Source organism: Amblyomma mixtum, chromosome 3 (assembly GCF_055824585.1).
Source record: "Amblyomma mixtum isolate Tamu chromosome 3, ASM5582458v1, whole genome shotgun sequence".
Taxonomy (NCBI): Eukaryota; Metazoa; Arthropoda; class Arachnida; order Ixodida; family Ixodidae; genus Amblyomma; species Amblyomma mixtum.
The window spans coordinates 379,012,433-379,031,144 of NC_143014.1; the positions used below are offsets into that span (position 1 = coordinate 379,012,433).

General features: G+C 46.8%; 2 pseudogenes; both read left to right on the forward strand.

Annotated features, from left to right (window-relative positions):
* Positions 1-12,575: 12,575 nt before the first annotated feature.
* On the forward strand, positions 12,576-16,219 carry LOC149356937 (uncharacterized; annotated as a pseudogene).
* Positions 16,220-16,272: 53 nt separating this feature from the next.
* LOC149356938 (uncharacterized) lies at positions 16,273-17,319 on the forward strand (annotated as a pseudogene).
* Positions 17,320-18,712: the final 1,393 nt, after the last annotated feature.

An 18,712-nucleotide genomic window follows, 5' to 3' on the forward strand; every position in this document is an offset into this window, starting at 1 on the left:
ATATTATTGCAAAAAATTGTACAGCGTTCACGTAAACCCGTCAAGGCAAACCACTATCACGCAATGGCCTTTAGAGTCCATGGCGATATATGGAACACCAATAGAATTCACTTAGCATACACTTGCACAATCAGTACCCACGATGTGCCGAATCAAATCATAGCAGTGAATAAATCATAGTTTATGATCCACGGCGCCAAAATGAGCAGTGGCTCCCGAGAAAGCGAGCGCAGGTAGGGGTTCCCGTCATATCTCTGCGAGTCTCGCTGCAATATTCGCAGTGTCAGTTTCCAAGGTCGCGAGCCCAAAGCCAAACACCACTGTAGCTGTCGCGGCACCGACATCACTAACACACGAAGGAATGCGACGCCAAAGTGTATGTGACCGGCGCCACAAAGCAGGCGACAGCGCCCTAGATAACGTGACAGGCGGAGTTCACGAGACACGCAAACGATAAGCGATGGTAACAACGGCCGCGGTGGTCAGAAATACAAAAGGGATAGAGATAGCTCTTTTGAAATTGGTTTTGGAATGGCGCAATATCCGTCTCACATATCTCGATGACCGCCTCAACCGCGCCTAAGGAAAGAGGAAGTTGGGAGCGAAAGAAAAGAGAAAGAAAGAGGTGCCGTAGTCTCTTGAGAAATTTCTTGTGGTTAAACCTCGCTCTATTACGAACGCTTGCGCCATTTCCTTGTCCAGTTACGTTCATAGCTAATGGCGGAGCAGTTACGGCTTCAGAGAAGGTTTTTCCAATTACCCGGGAAGGAAATTTCTCGCGCTTTCCTCCCCCTGGGAAGAGCCTCTCCTCAGCTTCCCTTCCCCACGAACCACGTGGAGCCTGTGGGCCTCGAGGCAGGCGACGGGAAGGGCAAAGCGCAGAGGCAATAGGAGGCCGCGGCGGTTTCAACGCAGCACACACGTGCAAGGGGGCTAAGGATTCGACAACGAGGACAGTGGGAAGGACGATTCCCTACCGGATGCAGGAGTGCATGCGTTAGAAATTTATTTCCCCCCAAGACAATATATAAGCGAAATAACTAACTATGTTCTATTGCATATGTTGAAGAGGAACCTGTTTGATGGTTAAAGTGTCCACCGAGATATGTGAGACAAATCCTGCGCCATTTCCTTTCCTCAAAAACCAATTTACCAACCTGTGTGATCTGCTTGAAACCATGCAAAGACTTCAATGCTCCCATACCTGCCACAGTGGCTCATTCATTAGGACGCTTGGCTACTGAGCCGGAATACCCGGGTTCAAACCCTCTCGCGGCAACAAGATTTGAATGGGGGCGAAACGCACAAGGCGCCCGTGTGCTGTGCGATATCAGTGCACGTTAAATAACCCCAGGTGGTCGAAGTTAATCCGGAGCCCTCCACTGCGGCACCTCTTTCTTCATTTCTTCTTTCACTCCCTCCTTTATCCCTTCTCTTACGGGCGCGGTTCCGGTGCCCACCGAGATATTTCAAACAGTTACTGAGCCATTTGCTTTCCTCAAAAACCAATTTCAATGCTCCTGCTACGATTCCAAAGGTTTCAGTCATCGTGATTTCAGTGCATGGATGCATTCGATGGGGTGTCAGGAGCAGTAAATACACAAAAAAATTTTGAGGAAAAGAAAGGAAAGAAAAGGTGCAGAAGCTGGCTCACTCTCAGTGGACCGCTCAACCACGCCGTCGGGGAAGGTATGTAGTGTAAGAGGGAAGAGAGAAGGAGGTGCCGTAGAGTATGACTCCGGATTAACAGAGACAACCGAAGGACCGGTAACTGATATGCAGACACGTACAAGCGCTAAAAAACACGGACAGAGAAGAGACTTGGACAACACGAGCGCTTACTTTCAACTGAAGGTTTATTGATACACAAGAACAATTTTATACACCTTGCTGCATGACGTCAAACTGATAGCCCTGCCGACATCACGTGGCTGCTCCCAAAAACATTATTTCCTTTTTAGTCAGTGTGACAGATGGTGCGCTGACGCAGGATGGACCGGCTTTTCTAATCAAATCTGCTTCTATTATCTCTCTCACATCCTGACAACTATGTTTGGCCACAATCTTGCATGCGCTGAAGACAGGTTTACATGGTTTCTTATTCTTTACAGCACAATCATGACAATGTTCAGAAAGATTACCGTCTCTATAATTGGCTACCTTCCTCCTGTGTTCCAGTAATCTTTCGTTCAGACATCGGCCAGTTTGACCGATGTACCTAGAGCCACACGATAGAGGAATGTCATAGACCACACCAGAAACACATGGTACAAAAGGATCCCGGTGCTTGATACCGCATGGTTCTTTAGGCTTTAGAAAAGGATTAGTCAACTTGACTAGTTTTTCCAACTTCTCAGGCGCCGAGAACACTACTCTGACGTCACTGCGTTTCGCAATCTTCTTTAGGCGATGGGAGGTGTTGTGCAAATAGGGGATGACTACCGTTCTGTTTCCATTTGCTTCGATCTGGTTCTTGTCTTTTCTCTTTACGGTTTTTAACATTCCTTCAGATACAGATACAATGATGTTTGTCGGATACCCAGCTGACTGAAGACGCGTCACTTGCTTTTGGAAACCATGGCTCAGTGAATGGCAACACGATTTTTTTAGTGCATTATTTAGGCATTGCTTAGCGATTGCTCTCTTAACAAGTTTTGTATGAGATGAATGAAACGGTAAGAGGGGTTTGTTAGCTCTTGGATGGTACTCCCAACACGTAGATTTGTCAGTGAACATTAGCTTCAAATCTAAAAACTGTAAAATACCATCTTTTGGAATTTCATGCGTCAGTACTAAAGGATTAAAACACTCACCAAAAAGGGCTAAAAGCTTACTGACAGTGGTCGAGAAATCACTGCACCCTTGTAATAAAATTAAAAAATCATCGACGTATCTAAAAACAGTCACATTGTTAAAAACCTTCAGGCGGTCAGAAACGACTCTGTCACAATGAGCTAAAACTATATCGCTAAGAACTGGGGCAATACAAGAACCTATACAAACCCCTTGCTTTTGAATGAAAACCTGGTCATTCCATTTAATGTAAGTTGACCTGAGATAAAATGAAAGCAATTCCAGAAAACCTTCTACGGACAAACCTGCTGCGTTTTGAAAAGCTATTGACCCAAAACAATCAATGCACTCTTCCACACATCTGAGGAGTTTTTCCTGTGGCACGGAGTAGTATAAATCCTTTACGTCGAAAGAGCAGGCCAGAAAACCTTTGTCGTGATTCTCCTCCAAGAACTCCAAAACTTTTTCAGAGGACCGAATTTGAAAGGGATCGTCAATCGTTAAAAGATTTAGTTTGCTCTGCAGGAAGACTGCGACTGATTTTTGCCACGTGCCATTTTCCGATACAATCACCCTTAGGGGACACTCCACTTTGTGTGTTTTAGCGGTGAACAGGAACTGCAAAAAAACAGCATTGCTTTTTTCAATGTTTTTCGCTAATCTTTCAAGGTTAAGTTTCTTACACAGAGCTTTGCCTGCCAACCGTAGTTTCTTCCCAGATACCGCTTGCGCCTTTTGCATGACTGACAGTACGTAGGCAATTATAGAGACGGTAATCTTTCTGAGCATTGTCATGATTGTGCTGTAAAGAATAAGAAACCATGTAAACCTGTCTTCAGCGCATGCAAGATTGTGGCCAAACATAGTTGTCAGGATGTGAGAGAGATAATAGAGGCAGATTTGATTAGAAAAGCCGGTCCATCCTGCGTCAGCGCACTATCTGTCACACTGACTAAAAAGGAAATAATGTTTTTGGGAGCAGCCACGTGATGTCGGCAGGGCTATCAGTTTGACGTCATGCAGCAAGGTGTATAAAATTGTTCTTGTGTATCAATAAACCTTCAGTTGAAAGTAAGCGCTCGTGTTGTCCAAGTCTCTTCTCTGTCCGTGTTTTTTAGCGCTTGTACGTGTCTGCTATGAACCAACTAGCCCAAAGGTCTGTGCTCCTGAACTGATATGCAGTGACATCGTACACACAACGTGAGACTTTTGCACTCTGCCTCCATCAAAATGCGGGCGCTGCACTGATATCGCACAGTACACTGGCCTCTAGAATTTCGCCTTCATCGGTGCACACAACACGAAAGCAACGAAAACACTGGCTAAAAGTAGCCCGAGCGCTCACGATTCTTCGGCGGATTCTTCCGAGCTGCTCGTGGTAGTCTGCTGTTCGTCCATGCCGCAGCGAGTCGCGCTCACGGGTTCCGTCGTGCCAAGAGCGCTGCGAATCGTGACGTTCCAGGGTGAGGAATAAGGAGGCAAAATAATCAAAAGATGTAATGCATGCGCTATCACAAAGGCATGAAGGGTGGATTGGAGGAAAAGAGCTGCAGTCCCACCTTTCCACTCTCAAACAAGAAATTTAGTTTAGAAAGACCCCATTAGCCCACTGGCGGACTAGGGGGGGGGGGGGGGGGAGCGGGGGCGCATCTTCCAGCGAGAAGTTTTCTTTGGGATATTTATACAAATTCTATTTTTCTTTGGCGAAGTCCACGAAATACACAGCGCTAATAAGCACGCCCCCACCCCCCATTCCATTTTTTTTTCTTCGAGATAAGTCAAACAATGTATTTTGTCAATAAACCGCCCCTCTAAAAGTGACCTACAAATGAAAATTAAATGGTGTAGTTACTGTCTCACTTCTTTGTGGACACCTCAACCGCGCCGTAAGGGAACGGAGGAAAATGGGAGTAAAGTAAGAAAACATCCTCCACCGACACTGCCTCAGTGTTGGACTAAAAGCGTTAGTTACGGAAGCTTCAAGTGTTTACGTCGGTGTGCTCAGCAAAGGTGGTGAAGACCAAATCCAAACATCCACGGATGTTTCCTTTCCAGAAACCTCCCTTCTAAGACACAAGCAACGCCATCTACCTCATGGATTTTTTACTACTATTGCAATATAAGCCACCTTTCTTATGTCCGGTATATTTCCTTGTAATATCAGCTAATAAATTTTATAGACATGTGCATCACAACACGACAAATCGTTTGAAACCATCTGGAACCCCCTGTGACAACCGGTTCAGCCGTTAGGGCCGTCTGAAGGTCCTCGGAATGCAAAGTTTGGGGGCGGGTAAGGTTGTAGTTGCCAATTCCGCACATATTTTGAGCTGCATCTCAATTACTGATATTATCCTCAGGAACGTGCCAAGTCATTTGACATCGCTTGAAACATTCTGCGCCAAAAGTGCGGCCCCCATATTTTATTCAAATGTTCGCTATACTGGCACATATACAACGGATCGAAACTATAGGTACAAATTAGAGGTGCACAGAGGAGGAATCTGAACTCGTATTTGTACAGCTGGAACTAGATCTACACGTTCCGAGTGTTCTTGGAAACTTCTAATTATCGCCCTGGCGGCCGATTTCTCTAATTTAAACCGGATTAACGTCGGGCTATCGCCTTTTTATTAATTCACTTACGCTGCAAAGGTCCTGCGCAGGCTGTCATCAGCGATCAGAAATTGACATCCTGTCCAGCGAATCGATATCTGTGCTAATCCAGCCCAGTAGTTGATACGCATGGTATAAGTATCATTAAGGAAGTACCAATGTTGCCAGCAGCCGGCAGAATACCCGAAAGTGAGGATGCCAGCCGTGTCGTCTTATTGGCTCGCTGGCGTCGCGTGACGTGCGCAGCTAATGTAAGGCCAAAGCCTTTAACAGCGCATATTCGCAGCCATGACTGTTCGTCCGTCCGTTACATATTGAAGTGAAAATCATAGCTAGTCGTTACTAGTCGAAGTCATGACTAACTAGTCATTAACCAGTCATCGACTAATTAGTCATGACTAGTTCGTCGTAAACCAACCATTTGATCAGTTGATCAATCGTGACTAGTTAGTCATCAACAAATTAGTCATGACTAACTAATCACTAACCAGTCATTAATAGTTAATCATTAACCAGGCATGACTACTTACTCATCAGATGCATAAACAGTAGCAGCCAAAGTTGAGTGGAAAGGCTTTCGCCTCGCGCATTTCAGATCGTCAAAGTGCACGGAGCCCTTAACGAAGGCACCATCTCCTTTGTTCGTTCACCTTCTCATCCCTCCCCTCACGGCGTGGTTGGGGTATCCGCCAAGAAGTCAGGCAGTACGCATTTCCCTTTCCTGAAGTATGGTTGCAGTTTAGCTCAGCTAAGCGTGGTTGAGCGAAAAATTTGCTTTCGACAGGGGCTGTGAATTTCTGTCTTTTGCGTCCCCAAAAGTCGTGCAAATCCACTGTCACAGAACCGATGGAACGTAGCACTGTATTCGTGCTTCTTAACTTTGCTGCGCATGTTTCGTGACACCAGCGAGCCAATAAGACGACGCGGCCGGCATCCTCTTCGGCTATTCCACCGACTGCCGGCAACATAGCCATTTCCTTGTACTGACATCACACAGCACACGGGCTTCTTGAATTTCGCCTCCATCGCCACACACAACACGAAAGAAACGAAAACATTGGCCAAAAGTAGCCTGGGCGCTTACGATTCTTCCACGCAATCTTCCGAGCTGCTCGTGGCAGCCTGCTGCTTGTCCATGCCGTTGCGAGTCCCTCTCACGAGTTCCTTCGTGCCAAGAGTGCTGCGAAATACAACGTTGCAGGTTGAGGAATAACGAGACAAAATAATGAAAAGATGCATTGCACGCGCTATCGCACAAGGCACCCAGGCGGATTTAAGGAAAAGAGCTGCAGTCAAAGGTAAAAAATCGCTCAATGATTAAGATAAACGGTACTGCGAAATTTGAGCGCATTTGTCGATGTATTTGAACGATACTCGATAGCATAAGGAAAATGCAATGCCAAACGGCGGCGGCGGCGTTTGGCCGCGGAAAAAGTTTATTGACAAACAATGAAGAAGGGGAAAACCCCACCCTCTCTCCTCCCCTCTCACATGGGACGAGGCAACCCTAAGGGGGCTGCCCTTACAGGACAAAGGACAGCCCTTGGAGGGCTATCCGCTTCCGGGCGTCGGTAATTATCCGGCGCTGATCAGCAGCAACGGAGTTGGCCAGGAGAGCCTCCCTGTATCATTCCGCCGTGGTTGGGTATGAAAGCTGTGGGATGGTAAGGCACGTTAGGAGGACGTGAAGAAAGTCTCCCGGTTTCCCGCAGAAGTTACAGGAGGAGAGGAACTGATCGGGGCAGCGGGAATGAGGGAGAACAGGGTAGGGAGCAGTACGGGCCTGGAGTCGGCATCAGTGGGAGGCCTGGGGTAGGTTTACGGAGGGAGCCGGCGGTGCGTAAACGCGCCGGGTATCTCGGTAGTGGGTAAGGATATCTCTTAAGGTAAGCAGACGCTCATGGGATGGCGGAGGGGGGTCCAACTCCGGCCCGTAAAGTGAGACCTCGGGCAAGGGAGTGGACCTCCTCGTTACCCAAGAGACCTGCGTGTGCGTGCCTCAACCAGCGCTCTCGCCGGAACTCGACCCTCCTCCTCCTTCATCTTCGCGCTCTCTTCGCTACCGCCGTACTTTCATCCGCTGCTGTGCTTCTCGTTCGCGCTGCCGCTTGCGCTGTCGCAGCTCAACTCAGGAAGAAGTAGCGCTCTAAATGATTCCCAGATATCCTACGCGCTAGCCTTGACCATGTCACCAAATCTTATATTCCCCAGAGCCCCGAGCCCAGCCCCTGCCGTTACGACATGAAGAACAACTGTTCAGGCTGCAGAAAACCCCTCGTAACACGCGAACCCAAAGGCTGAGGAACGAGTCCTACGTGCAGACAAGCTTTAGTGTGGGCCATCAAAAGAAATAAAAATAATAGTGCCCTGCCCGCACCGCTTACAGCACAACGGGCCTACGTGCAGACAGTGGACGCTCGCTGAGCAGTAGCAGGGAGGAGCTGCCAATGGTCTGGGTGTCAAATGCACCACTAAAGAGGCGAAAGCGTGCCCGCCGCTTCAGTCTTGCGGGAATTTGGGCCACAGGCTGCCGCCACTGCCAGCCATTGCGTCCTGCCGCCGACTTACGTGCCAGTTCCAGCCAGCTGCCACCAGTGCGCCTGGACCGAGCCGTCGAGCGAGGTTCGGTTCACCGCGAGCACCGCGACGTTCGTTGCGAGCACTGGCTCGTGCACGAGGCGAAATCACGGGAGCGCTGTATTTGACGAAGACAAAGAACAAAGCACACGGTGACAACAACATAAAATACGCTCTTTTTTAAGTTGGTCAAGTGCACAACCACACAAGCAAGCCGTTCATATACCATGGCAGCTTGATGTCTGGCCCCAGTGAAAGTCTTTCGCGTCTTTTGTTCTGGTGTCTTGCTAATGTTCATATGGTTGGTTGGTTGGCTTCAAATGAAGATGCCACATACCAACTACGGGGGGTGTCCACGACACAGGCGCTGAATTGCTGGAAACAGGAGCGTTAAAGGGAGAAATATGAGTAGTAATTGGATATAGGCTGACACACTAAGTGACGCAACGACAGGGGACCTGTTAACTAGGAGATCGAAGACGGGACAATAGCTTTATGTGCAAATTTGAATATAACGCATGTAATGTTTGAAGTTCGCACTGACTGAGAGCGGAGAGGAGAAAGAAAAAAAAAACCTCTAGAATGGGAGTCTCAGTGTTTCCAGAAGGAAGTTTTACATAGCAGAGCCCACACTCTCGTTGCTTCTTCCAAGCAAAGAAGCGCCAATGGGAAGAACAAAAGCAGTGGACACAGGCAGGCCGAACTTGTGGAACGGAATTGCTAGTAGACGCCTCCTCAAAGAAGAGAGGCGGCGGCAGAACAGCAGGTAGTGATCCATTGTCTCAGGTTCGGCAGTAAATGGGCAGAGTGGGGAAGCCGCCAGACGAGATCTGTGAAGGTAGAAATTTAGCAGAAGAACCCAGCAACCCAAAAGCGTGAAAGAGACCTCCAGTCTCTGCGAGCGCCAGTCTTTGCTACTCCAGTAATTCAGCAGATGCTGATATCCGGGAGATGATGTAAGAGCCGAGGCAGCAAATTCCTCAAACATTGTGTAGCTGCGGAAACCTGAGCGCAGCTGTGTATGCAGAATGTGGCAGGGCAGCACCAATTGAGCCGCAGGCAGAGGCCCTTGCTAAGGAATCTGCAACCTCACTAAATGAAATCCCTTGTGCCCCGGTACCCAAAGCAACTGTACCGTATTTAGACGGAGCGCGATCAGGAACTTGAAAAGACGCGTAATCCCCGAGACTCAAGAGCATAAATTGATGTACCAGATGCTGTAACGACAAAGCTGAGGCGCTTTGCAGAAAAGCCGCCGAGCATTTTAGGACTCCTAGTAGGCGAGAGTCACCGCACCATACGTTCTTTCGCTGCTGGACGACGCGCAGCCTCTCGCCTACTTTCCTCCCGCAAGGCCTGCCTGGCGGCTTGCACGGCTTCAGAAGCCGACGCCCCAAGCCACATCCTTTGCAACAGAACGGCTGGTGCTGTCGTTAACTGGCGTACCATAGCGCCCGCAAATTTCTCTTTGAGATTAGCCTTTCTTTTTTCTTATGATATCCCGTAGACCAAAGGCATTCGAGCACTAGTGTATCGAGTACGTCAATTTTTGTCCTTCTTCCTGATAGCCCTATCCTCTGCGATATTGAATAGGATTCAGTAATTTCATCTACAGTATTTTGAATGCCCATGTTTAGTAATATTTCTAAACATTACTGCACAAGGGGTCACTTTAAGGATATGGCAATTTAAAACTTATATAAATGCAGTCAAATTCAGCGATATGTTTCCAAATTCGTACGAACCGCATTGTGCCTTCTGCAGTGAAGTGGCTGACTTATACCGTATGGTATGGGCATGTCACAAAAACTCAACTACACAAAGAATCAATAACCCTGCAACTGAGGACTGATAGGCGGCGCTGTCCAGCTCATTCTGAAGGCCAGCATTCGTTGGTGAACCGGGCAAGAACAGCGGCCAAAGCCATAAGCTTCTGGAATGAAGGCCCGCCCAACCATTTTAAGCTTTAACCGTTTTTCTCTCTCGCTCTCTAGCGACTAGCTGCGACACAAAAGCCGCTTGCTCAGACCCTTGCTAATGCGTCACATAAAAAACCGCCGATATGCGAGACGAAAATAGGCTGATTGCTTGAAGGAGGTAGAGTGATCTTTTTACGTAATCACAACATCCCCTGATGGGTCGAAAGAGGTCACGTCACCTCATGACGTCATGACATGTCCGGCGGGTTTTTGTTAGCAACCTGGTTTTTAGACAGCAGTCGTGATAAATAACAATAAAATTCGATGTATATAATTTCGGCACCGGAACACAATGGCGGATATGCGCTACTGCAGCTAGCAGTTCCAATATGACGGCTTATCGACCGACAATTCCAAAGAAACAAGGGAAAAACCTCAAATATCATGCTATCGAATTCCACTTTCATACCAAAAATTATTATATTGCTATCGCGGGAGCTAAATAGAATAATACAGTTTGAATACGCACAAAAAGCATAAGATAAGTAAAGCAGAACACTAGCTTTATTCATTTCTAGATAAGGAATTGTTGCTCAAGGGAAACATCAGGCTCAACTCGGAACAGCCACAGGTTTGGGAGGCAGATGACTTTCTTGCATGGTAACTGTGATAGACACGTGACTGTGCTGCCATATCCTAGTAGGCTTTCCTGTGTGAAAGCTCGTCTCATTTGGCATTCCAGCTCTAATATATTACCCACAATCATCAACATTGTTCGCACGTAGTGATTTATGAAATTATAAATCTTCCGCTGTGCCGTACACGAATGTTGCACTTACACTTGCAAAATAGCGCCCAGCTCTCGCTAGCAGAAATAAAAACTCACCTGGTGTAGCAGCATCCCCGTTTAAAAAACTAAGGCGGTTGAAGCGTCCCGATAGTTTATGCACCTTCATCACCTTCCTAATACCTCCGAAAAACAATGGTTACGGTTTGGTTTATTGGGGTTTAACGTCCCGAAGCAACTCAGGCTATGAGGGACGCCGCAGTGAAGGAGTCCGGAAATTTCGACCACCTGGGGTTCTTTAACGTGCACTGACATCGCACAGCACACGGGCCTCTAGAATTTCGCCTTCATCGAAATTCAGTCGCCGTGACCGGGATCGAATCCGCGTCTTTGGGGTCAGCAGCCGAGCGGCGTTACGAATCATTAGGTAGCTTGTATAAGGGTAAAGTACCACCCGAACTTGGGGAGTCAGAAATCATTCGCATCACCATCCCCTTTTCCGCTCTCGATAAGCCCCGTCGGCAAGACCTTATGCCGGATTTAGGCGGAAGCGGATTGGAGATAGCATGACGCAGAACCCACAGCAGTACGAAGTGAAAAAAAAATCAGTTTATTAACATTGCTACAGGCTAAAGAATATTAAGGCGACTTCTGGACCAAGGCTTCGACGAAGTCTCCGCTTCAGTCAAGCAGCGAGAAGCACGAAATGTCGGCTACAATGGAAAAAGAATAACAAAAAAGGTGAATTAGGATTAAATAACAAGCACAGGTTACCGGACATGCAACTTTGCAGGATATACCGCAGTGTGAGCATACGTTTCCCTCAGCACAACTTCCCCACGACTGAAATAGATGAATCCACATGGAGCATGCTCACACCGAGGGTATTCTTACGCTCTCAGGCTAAGGATAAAGCGCACTTCGCTGTAGCTGTCGTGCATGAAGCCGACGTCACAAAGGAAAATAATAATAAAGCAGCGCATGAATACATAGCCAAGACATCGACAGAAAATGTGTGCAAGCATTAAGCACGCTATGCAACTATAGTGCACTTACCATGCAAATGCAGCTTATTCCAAGGATTCTAAGCTCTCGTCGCTGCTTCCGAAGATTCCAGAAGTGCGTTATAGCTCGACAGACGTGTCTGGGAGATTCAGGGCTCGTATTTTCAAGTCGCAGTGACGGCAGTCGAGCGGTCAGGAAGACAGCAACACGACTTGCAAACTTAGCTATTTATTTGGGCTGACTTGCGCCAGTGAAAGAACTGAACAGCACGACAGGGCGTAAGCAGAAAACGTGCTTGTCAGTTGTGGAACTACGAATGCCCGCCGCTCGCTGCATAGTTCAACTTAAAGCCGTCAAGGAAACTCCGAGGTAACCGGTCAAAATCAACTACAGCAATCTGGAAAAACGTAGATGCCCTTCGTCATGGCAGTCTTGAATCGAGATTAGTCCGGTAGCTTCACGCGTCAAGAACAAAAATGATAACGCCCCTTTCCTGCGGCCTTCAGCACGAACGAACGAACACTGCAATGATACGTGGCAGTATGATCCGATCGCGCTGCAAGCGGAGGAGCTGCCTTTCACGGCAAACTGCACAGGCAGAAGCGTTGACAGCGAAGCGCTGGAAGAGCGCAGGCAGCTGGTCAGAGTCGTTCTCCAGGCTATCCAGAAAACTCCAAGACGTCTCGCTGGTTCATTCCTGCAACTCATTAGCAAAAAGAGCGCCTTCCGCGTCACCAGTGCTTGACGGGAACTCCTTGGAATCATCGCGCCCGCCTTTGTCATGATGCCTGCAACCGTCAGAGAATTGTAGGCTCCGACGGCAGCGAGACACAGATTCTTCAACGGAGATTTTCTTTGGTCGCAACGGCGGACAGAGAATGGATCAGGACCCGGAGCTGATCACTGATGCGTCGCACGAGTACGTGCAAGGAACTGTGGAAGACACCCACGAACTGGACGGATTTGACTGCTCCTGGGAATCGTGCCGGCTTTTCGGCAGTGGCGTAGACGACCGTGGTGTGTCCTGGAGCATCAGGTCGTCGACGCTGCTTACCCACTCGCTGTAATAACCGGCGTCCTCCATACTGTCACCTGCGAATCAAGGAACCAGAATTGAGGCTTACATAGACGCGCACCGCCGAAAATCTTTCACTGCTACTGTGAGTCAGCTATGAATATGTACCGATTATACTTACTGAAGCACATAACGAAAGCCTCTTAGTCAGGAGCGTAGTCCAACGAAGACGTACGATAAAATTTCAGTGGGTAGCCACTCCAAAGCGTTCGCAGGCGACTGGGGACTTCTCTGCAAGACGCGGCCTTTTATAGACCGTTTACAGAGAGCAGATTGCTTAGTTGGTGCTCGCGGCGCCACCGCCGTCTCGACATAAGTGGCCTACAGGATCTCAGACGACAGCAGCTGGTGCCTACGGGCTGCTAACTTCGCCGCTGTATCCGCATCGCTTTGCGGCCAAAATGTGGAAAAGTAGGGGCAAAACATGTTCCGTGTTCGGTTGCAAGAACTGCGACGAAGATTTGAAGGCTGGGAACATATCTGTTTGCGAAACACACGGGCCTCAACATCACGAAGATTGTCCGCGATGCACAGATTTCCGCAAGGAGAGAAGAACAAGTTGATTCGACAGCATTAGATCGCTAACCTGCAGAGGAAAGACTTTTACCCTGGCTAATCGGCTAGGGTGAGTACACAGGATAAAAATGAAACTCCAGTTGCTCGGGTCGTTTGTTGACGGTACCTGTAACGCTGGCAGCCGTCAGTGATCGCACCCCCAAGCCGCTGTTGAAACGAATTTCTGTACACGGTCTGACGGGAGGTTTTCGTTTGCTAGTATCGTTTCAGTCACCTTGCATTCAAAGTTAATCTGAGAGTAGGGTAGTATGACTTAGAGCCTGCTCTTTAAATGGTAAATATAATGTAATCTAGGACCGAGCTAACGGGCTGATGTGCATGTCCGCATTTAGTCGGTGCCTTTCGAGTCGGCTGTGCATTCGCGCTTGAAGCGTAAATCAGTTTCACTGTAAATACCTTATCGCTACCTTCTCGTTTCTAAATATTTACGCGAACATGCCTTGCTGGCCGCATTTCATTTTCGCCACAACGAGGAGATGCGAGTGTTTGCGCATGTGAGATAGGATCCGACCAGAAGCTTTCCAGGCATTGTTTTGGTATTTTTTTTTTGGTAATGAATTTTGGCATCGCACAGCCGATGAATGCTGTTGAGCTATTCTTGAGTGGGTGCAGACGCCGGTTGAAAAAATTTCTTGTGTGCCCCGGTTTATAGAAAACAAAACTTCTCAAATATGCATTAAGAAAATATTATGGTGAAATATTTTTGAAGAGCACAAAGCAGAAGTGCAGCGCCTGGACAGTTGGATGAAATCGACATATTACATGTTTAGTTAGAATGAACATATTACATATTTCCTTCAATGTGTGGTGTTTGACGTAGTCCGCTTGCACTGGTTGTCAGAACTTAATGTGGCCTTCATACACATGTCTTGCAGGTATGCTCAGTTCATTTCATTGATGGGCGTCTCATTAAAGACAATGCATACCCAACACTGCACCTTGGAACACCGGTATGGCTTTTGGAGTTTGTTCTGAACAGCAGTTTATTTATTCTTTTGTATTTTCATACTGTGCAGTTCTTTACACTGTTCACCACAAGGGAACAGGGCACGACGGGGGCACGACGTCACAACTTTGGAGCCAGGGGCGTGCTTAACAGCTCAATCTTTGTCATGCAAGGAAAGGGGCATGCAGCATTCATTAGGCGAGCAAGATGAAGAGAGTGCTGCAGCTTATGATGACGTGCCCATCACCACTGCAATAGAGGATCTGTCACATAGGTGCAGTAAAGTGGTGTGAATTATCCTTTATGTGTTCTCATTTACGTGCTTTTATGCTAGTCTGTCTTGTGTGCAAAACATGCACGTTTGCTTTCACTAATTACATGCACAGTTTAATCCTGTGGTATGTTACGGATATTGCTGCTTTACCTGAGAGTGTGCTGCACTTAGCAGTGCTTTCTTCATTCCAAGTGAATTTTGCATCCTTCATGTCGCAAATAAGGTGGTGTCTGTGCCATACAGTGAATGAAGTAAACAAATATGCAGCGATCTCGTCAGCGGGGTAGCACGCCGTCTACAATTTTTGTGCAAATATTGTTTGCCGCCATTAATGACATCAATTTTTTTTTACAATTTCAAGCGTAATATGCACCTTCGAAATAGAAATTAGACCCACAATCGTTCATAAGTTGCATAAATTTATTGTTGCTGTTTCTATAATAACACCTCTACTAGTATTTTGCACTTGAGAACTGTCTTCGTCAATGCTTGAAGATGCATTTTTGGTAGTACTGTTTCATTTGAGTGGAGAAAAAAGAATAGCGTGTGAAAGGGTTAAGGATTTCAACAGCAGAATCTGTTTACAAATAAAGTTGCTGCTGTCATGAAATGCTCACTGTGAGCTTCCTTACTAATTTTGCCAACTTTGGCATCTCATGTTCAATTAGCATTAAAATTTCTTGCAACCGCTCATATACGACCAGCCTAGTTACAATTCATGGCTTCGACCCAGATTGTGCATCTCATGCTGCCATGAGCGCAGGAGTTATGCCTATTTCTGCAGGCGTACACAATCTGCATTTCAATAAAGCAATTACCATCTTTTCATTCTTTTTCCCATCAGATTCCGGTTGCCACATGCAGCTATGTATGTTTGGAACTTAGCTTTTTTCACAATGCTTGGGGTTTCCTGCTGTGCAATTTGAAACGAAAAGCAATGCACATGAGAGCAGCCTTGATTTCAGTCAGTGTATGTACAGCCATTCCAGTGCACAGGTTCATCGTCTGCTGTAAGCTGCATTACAGCATTTTTGCTGCATTAGCAGTGTTTAACGGGCTACTGAGAACAACTCTGTATATTGTCGGCCAATGATGGTGACCCGTGTATTTAGTTTTTTTCCCATTCATAAAAGCTCAGTGTTCGCTTATCATAATCTCTTTGTGATTAGAACACAGTACCTTATCGATAGAGGCGAATTTCAATTTTTCCTCAGTGTCCCTTTAAAGCTTTCAGTACTTCTGCAAGTTGCTACAGGAGTGCGATGCAGCCCACATTTATACAGTCAGAACACTCAAGTCATATCTCTGTAGTGTAACCCTTGCATAGCATGGTCATTTTATCCTGCGTGCCTGTTAGCGCAGACCACCGTGCTAAATATTGTCTCACTTTCATCCACATCCTTCGTTGTGCAGGAGAGAAGGAGCTCAGAATCTTGTTGATCGCTGCTTGGCCTGTGGATGTAGTTGAAAGATTGCCGAAACATATGAAAAGGCAACTCAAGTGGAGGAACCAGCGGTTGTTCATGACCATGTGTGTGCAACCACTCGCGAGCAGGCCCCAGTCACTGCAGACAGTGCTCTCCAGACTATCTTCAGTGCATACTCAACTCTTTCAGTCACTTCCTATTCTTTACAGGTCTGTCAAAAGTAGCATTTGACGAACTGGTTCACACTCTTTCCACTATTGTGAAGAGCCCTTTCACCATGCCCTTTGAGGGCCAAATCCTACTTACACTGATGCGGCTCCGTCTTGGCATATTGCTTAATGACCTCGCCTTACGTTTTGGTGCATCCACGGCCGCCATTAGCAGGATTTTCTGCTTCATTCTAACAGAACTTGCAAAGTTTACCAGAGAGTACTTTGTGTTCTGGCTGCCAAGAGCAATAGTTTGGTTTGGTTTGGTTTGGTTTATTGGGGCTTAACGTCTCAAAGCGCCTGAGGCTATGAGAGACGCCGTAGTGTAGGGCTCCGGAAATTTCGACCACCTGGGGTCTTTAACCCGCACTGACATCGCACAGCACACGGGCCTCTAGAATTTCGCCTTCATCGAAATTCAGCCGCCGCGACCGGGATCGAACCCGCGTCTTTCGGGTCAGCAGCCGAGCAATAATATGGAGCACACTGCCCAATGTTTTTGAGGAGAATTACTCCGTAACTTGTATTGTGGACTATTTCGAAATTTTCATTGACAGACCTGGGCAGCTGCACAGGAGAAATATAACTTAGTTCCTACAAATCGCACAATACGGCCAAAATTCTTCGTCATTGCACGAAGTGGGTTTATTAAGTTTATGTCAATACCGTATAGTGGCCGTGCAAGCGATCGTTTCATCACTTTTGACAGTGGTTTTTTAGGCCACCTGACGCAAGGCGATGAAGTCCTCGCTGACCGTGGCATTAACATAGGTGACCTGCTGCCACCATGTGTCAAAGTTTCACTCACAAGCTTTTCCAAAGGCCGGCCGCAGATCTGTCGTTCAGAGGTAGTAGCTTCGCGTCGCCTGGCAAGACTTCAGATTTATGTTGAGCGATCAATTAGGCGTCTCAAATGCTTCAGGATTTTGAAGCAATTCCCTGCTAGTATATTCGCAAAGAAACCCGTAGCAAATGATGTACTTGGTACCATCGCTGGGCTCTGCAACCTCCAACCAAATCTGATTAGAGATCATGGTGATGCATCAGAGCCTGGTGCTCAGGCACCGTCGAATCCAGGCAAGCATCTGGAAGTGGTAGAAAACACACCTGAATGATGCATCGAGATTTATGTGGAGTAGCCACATCTTCTAGTCTTCTCTTGCTTTTATGCACCTCCCATGTTCTCTGTTCACAGAGTAACGTCACTAATGTTCTCTGCAAGAGAAAGGCTCCTCAAACCTGCATTCAGTTAAATCTTCTGGGCCAGCTGTAGCCACCTTACCCCTGCAAACTTGCCAATCAGTTTCAACTAGGATATCATTAAATTGCATTTATTCCCTTAACCAACCTACTCGATTCATATCTATATCCATAGCTCGCATTGCTCTCAATTTATTTTAAGCATTTTCATTGGCTTCACAGCTTCTGCCCCATAGGTAAACACTTTCAAGCTACAACGAACTACCTCCTCTAGCATGCTGGTGTACTGGCAGGCTCCTGTTGATGACCTAAAAATATCTTTCAATATATATATGCTATTCAGGTATTTTCCGAGCTATTTCACTAACGGCTCCGAGCTATTTTTGCCGCTACAAACAACTCACTTTCGAGCCTTCTTCCATGCCATCCGATTACTGAAGTGTTTGCCAGAAATTTCAAGTCCGCTAGCTTACGTCCAGGAAGAGCAAACTCTAAAGCACTCTTTCTCCTTGAGGAACTGAAGTTGGAATCATTTGAAGAGCACGTTTGAGCTACCAAGATTGACGTTCTGAGCCTATTTCATTGTCTTGATGGTTGTAAAAATATGTTCTTCCAGCTTGACACCTTCGCTGTTGAAATTTTGCTTTCCCTCTGAAGGGCTATGTAGTCCATTCATTCCCTTCAGAAATTGTCTAATGCTTCTACATGTGCTTTTTCTGGACCATGGTTATGCAATGCCTCATGATGCTTCAACTAAAGCAAGTGCTTTCTCACATTCAGTGTAGGCTGTATAAAGGGGGGGGGGGATGGCTACATTGTGTTATCCGATTTATGCAAATCTTCACAGCTGTTAACCAGAATCAACTTGTCTTTCAGGTAAAATACAGTAAAATGAGCACAACCAGTATTTGTATTTTTGTCACTGGCAGTGGGTGTGTAAGATGTTAGTTGAAGAAACAAGCATTATTGGCAAGGCATCAAGCCCAGACATCCATAGCTGTATGCGCAGAATGGTACAGGTGGAATCGGTCAGTGCATTTTATGAGTCGAGCAGCTTAATGTTTGAGGTTTGGTTTTCGGCTTACTTAGGGGCGCTTGCTTTGCAGCTGTGGTGTACAGTGTAGGTCTGACGTTTGTGTGGACTTCGGATTTTTAAAATGCAATGCAAAGTTTTGTTGGGGAGTTTCTGCATTGACTTGCATGATAGAAACCTTTGTTAAAACCATATAGGAGATGTCTTACTTTGTCATTCTTTTTGAATATTTATTGCCTGTACTCCCTGCATTTACTTTTGGGATGATGAGAAAT